General features: G+C 39.9%; 1 long non-coding RNA gene across 8 annotated transcripts in view; it reads left to right on the forward strand.

The window, feature by feature from the left end:
- LOC108256418 (uncharacterized) overlaps nucleotides 1-578 on the forward strand; it is a 90,797-nt gene extending 90,219 nt beyond the window's left edge. For all 8 annotated transcript variants that reach the window (XR_008393162.1, XR_008393161.1, XR_008393159.1 and 5 more), the window contains one exon: nucleotides 78-578. This is a non-coding gene — a long non-coding RNA (uncharacterized LOC108256418). The remainder of the gene's footprint in view (nucleotides 1-77) is intronic.
- Nucleotides 579-5,000: the final 4,422 nt, after the last annotated feature.

Below are 5,000 nucleotides of genomic sequence, written 5' to 3' on the forward strand. Positions count from 1 at the left end.
TTTGTGACCACCAGCAACCTATCTGTGCACTAACATCAACTCCTATAACCTGACTCTGCTTCTCTGTGTTTTTTCAGGTCATGGATGGATTATACATACAGGAGGGAGAGAAGTGCTCACGAATGTGCTGTGAGGAAAATCGGACAGGTACACTGTTGAACGTACATGAAGTCACAGGGAATCACATGCTTCATCTTGTTTTACTTTTTCACCACCTGCTTGGGATCTGTGCAAGACAGACAGCATCTGATGGGATTACCAAAAAAAAAATTTTTCTCTATGACGACATGTTCACAAAACTTTTTTTTTGCCCTTCTGAGAAGCTGGACTGTGAGCCAATGAACTCGAATCATACTTTGTTCTTCAGTAAATTATATTTCAGTAAATTTGCATGGGATTAAAAAAAAAGGACATGGGCTTAAAAATGTGCTTGTCCACTTGCTATTTGCTTTAATTGTTTGACTCAGCTCATTCTCACTTTCTCACTGTTTTTACTGGATACTGATGTTCACATATGCTTGTTTTCATTCAAAAGCACAAATGTACAAAATAAAAGCGCTACAATACTTGCCAAGACAGTCACGTCCTTCTGTCATATTTTAACCTCAGACATTCTGACTGATTTGCCAGAGGTGGGTTTTCCCCCGGTTACATTTCTAAAAGTATTGACATTTAGTGACCCAAGTACCAGCACGCTTGGAAGCAATTTATTAATTGGGCCTGTCTGGCTTCCTTATCCGCAGCGCGCGTGTGTGCGCGCGTGTGTGTGTGTGTGTGTGTGTGTGTGTGTGTGTGTGTGCACTGAGAGAAGGAGGAAGCAGAGCTGGAGCAGGTAGGACAGGTCTGTCTAGCCCATATCCTGTATGAACTACATTGCCATGACCAGGCTGGCAAAATTCTACTTGTGCATTTTTTGGAAAAAAATGTAGCCGCTTCAAGCCAGAAATATGTGAGTTTAGCTACTGATACTAGCAAGCATGTGGGTGGCACATCTGGCTACTTCCTGATTAGATGTCTAATGCTATATAATGATGATTATTTTTGGCTTATCTGGTTTGGCATGGGCTTTCTTAGTTCCCTCACTTTGGAAATCTTGGAACAGGTGAGGTTCTCTGAAGGCACCACGCCTTCCTTTTGACTGTAAACTAGATTTTTTCCCCCTTCTGTACAATGATTAGACTATATAATTCTGCTAAATTAAGAAAAACCAGTATGATCTTTGTTGCCCATAACTACATATATAAAATTTGTGTAGGTTCCATACTGTGTACTCAAGAAAAGTTGTGGTTCTTTACCTGCCTTTTTAGTTTATTCATGATCTCATATGCATATTGTTGGAACCAAAGGTTGGAACAAATGAAGAATAATTTAATTCATACCATCAAACACTAATTAGATTTCATATATACTCTTTCATTATCACACATGGAAAAAAATAAAGGTTAAATATTGTGAGTTAATTTCTATTTCAACCCTGCAGGTGATTATTCTATGTATGCCTTTTTGTTCTGGCTCGGGTTCTCCCTTGGTACCCTTTCTTCCAATGATTTAGTGGTTTTCCCTCATCATCCCATGCACGGTTCTCAGATTATTCTCACAGCTTTAGGTCTGGAGATGGTTTTCCCTCCAAATACTGGGCCCCTCGTTCTTTCACAATACACCCAGTGGTCAACCTATCCATGCTGCACGACTCACATCATGCAGCCAATGTCTGAATCCCCACATAACCAAAGACAGGCACCAGCTACTGTACATGCACAATAACTCAAAAACAAATAGGCCTTTAAATAATGTCAGCTGGGACCTAATGTTTTCTGTAAGTGGAAGGTTCCGGAATAAAAAACTGTACGGTTCTATTAAATAGACCAAATATTATTGTACACATTTAAATAATGATCTTAATATTTAAATTGTTGGATCATGCTCAGGGGGCACCATGGCTTAATAGTTAGCACATTTGCCTCGCAGCTCCAGGGTTGGGGTTTTGATTCCCGCCTCCACCTTGTGTGCGCAGAGTTTGCATGTTCATGTGATTGCGCCCTGTGATGGGTTGGAACCCCGTCCAGGCTGTCCCCCACCTCATGCCCCAAGTTCCCTGGGATATGCTCCAGGGTCACTGTAACCTTGTGTAGGATAAGCAGTACAGAAATTGGATGGATGGATGGATTATGTTCCTAAAATAAATCTGTGCTGAGAGGATCCATGGGCTTTATTAAGTTAAACTGATTCATAAAATAATATACATGCACACAGTTTTGGGCACTTGGACAGAGTTATGAGCACTCTTCCAGGGGTGGACTAATGTTAAATTCTTTAGCTAGTACATCAGGCAAGCGAAAGATTTATGTTTTGCTTACTCAGATATCGAATCGACTAGGGTTAGCTATAATTTAATTACCTATGGCAAGCTAGTTAACAAGTTAAATGTATTAATACAGACCAGGGATGTCCCAATCAAGTTTACCCCCATCCCAATACAAGTCATTTAATAGTGAGCATCTGCCGATAGAGAGTCCCGATCCGACACTTTCGTAGTGTATATGCTTGATAATTGAATAGCTCTGCAATACATTAAGGGAAAAAAATAATCAAAGCTGTCCTCATATTTATTTATTTGTTTATTTATTTATTGTTACAAAAATAACAAAGTAAACAAACTAAAATAGTTTATATGGCTCTTAACTATTCCAGAAGAGGAAATTTCTCTCCTTTTAAAATATCCTCTAGTGCAACCTTTGCCCGAGTTACCTGATTGAACTCGCTGTATTCAGTTTAGTGTTCAGTTTTTAGGCGCGGTATCAAAATGGTAGTATTGAATGCAGCTCTGTCGCTGCTGCCTTGTGAAATGCTTTCATTTTAAAATATTTCCACAGTGCAGACATTTTAGCCATGTGGTCCTGCCACAAGTTGTGCTCTCCCTGACTGCTGATGTAAAACAAGGGATCGGACTTAGGTTAGTGCTCAGTCAAGTTGTTAAAAATGCCTTAATTGGCCCCGATATAATCATTGTAATGCTCACACTCTACAACCCAACACTTGTGATCTGATATATTCTGGACATAGCAGCGTGCAACCTATACAGGTGATTACAAACCCTATACACTACATGATCTTTCATCTGGAAAGATCCCCAACAAAGCACAGCTGATCCCCAAATCCTGATTTGTCACTTTTTTTTTTTTTTTTAAATTGATGGTTCATAGTAATCAAAGGAAGTAATATGACTTTGCACGTCTCTTTATTTTGCTCATGTAATCAGTACTTTCACACACTTACGTATTCCTGATTCAGAATAGATAGTCATCTGTACATGCTAATTAATCTGCATAGCAAAAATTGTTCTCACAAAAACTAGACCTGCCTCAGTTTATGTCTGTAGTGCTGTAGGTGGTGGGATTTAGAAGCATGTGCTGTAGTTATATTACAGGATTAGTTATGTTTAAAAATACATACCAAATTATTATTTTTTTATTTAATAGGAAGTGGGGTTGAATTTTCCCCTCTGGATGAGAGAAGTAAAAAGCCTGGTACCCATGCATAGGGCCATTTTGACCCTACTTGTCCCCAAGGCAACTACAAATATAAGCCTAGTCCAGACACTTAATCTGCTTATCCCTCTCACAGTGATTTGTCCACCACTGCTCTGCTGTTTTCAATTGGGTGAGGATTTTTTAAATGATGGAACAACTTGGCTGTATTTACAGACTTTGTCGGCAGTGAACAGTCTCATATTTTGCATCTTGGGCTTAGCTGGGCTTGATCAGACAGCTACAGGATGGAAGTGGTGTGTTCTTTCTTTGGAACAATATCGTCATGAACAGATCAGCTACCTACATCTTCACATTTTCTCTCAGGCCTGTCTTCACTCATCATTTTCCTATAACATGCCACCGTAATTGTTCCTCCAGGTGGATGTGCAATTCACAAGTAGTAAAAGGCTGTTATATACAGGGTTAACGCTAACTGTACACTCTGTGTGATTAGGCTGCATCTGTTGACTTTCAGTGTAAGTTGGTGGTGGGGGGGATCTAATTTAGCTTTTAGAATTTGAATACTCTAAGCCTTTTATTGTTGTTATCAATGAAAGCATTATTTCAATACAATTCGAGATCATTTTATTGACTAGCACTACTTTTTAGGTGAATTAAATATTTGGTGGCAGATATGACTCGTGAAATCAATGATTCATGAGCTCAGACTGCAATATACAGAGATTAATGTTCTTCAAAAGAGCTATACTTACAGTCCAATGACTACTCACTTTCCAAGTTCCTCATTGAACCTTCCGGATTCTTCCATGCTGATACTGACCCAGTAGTCAAACCACCATTCTTATTACTAGCCTCAGCAGTGGGCAAAAATGGATCTGAATCAGCCTCAGCATGCTCCCAGACTCCACGGCCATTGCCCTAAACTAACCATGGGAACCATTCTTGTGTAATGCTACACAAGCCACACCACTGAATGCTCTTTCTCATACAGAGCTAGTTGCAAAAGAATTCTCTATGACTCAGTGTAAGGATTATGAATGTTGAGGAATCACAAGCAGGTCAGGCTGGGCCACATGCCTGCAAGCTGATGATTGTGTTGCATGGCTGGTGGTCTTTCCACATGAAGCACTACTAAAGCTCTGAATATACAGATACAGGAATGACATTCCAGTGAGTGAGTGAACTTGATACTTGAGTGATAACTTGAGTGATATTGCATCAGACATGGCATGTACTGGCTATAAGTTTGTCTCATGGGGCAGGCAGAGAACAACATCCCTCCTGCCACTTGAGGTTCCCACAGACCACTGGTCACAAACAGTCTTCCTTGAGATCTACAGTATCTTGCTGCAGGTTTAATCTCCAACCAAATTCGAACACACCTGATTTAGTTGATCAAAAACTTTTTAATGCAATAATTAGATGATCAGCTGGGCATGATTATGGTTGGAGCTAAAGTCTTCAGGAAGGTAGATCTCCATGAACAGGGCTGGTGACCACTGTCATAGA

Source organism: Ictalurus punctatus, chromosome 2 (genome assembly GCF_001660625.3).
Source record: "Ictalurus punctatus breed USDA103 chromosome 2, Coco_2.0, whole genome shotgun sequence".
Lineage (NCBI taxonomy): Eukaryota > Metazoa > Chordata > Actinopteri > Siluriformes > Ictaluridae > Ictalurus > Ictalurus punctatus.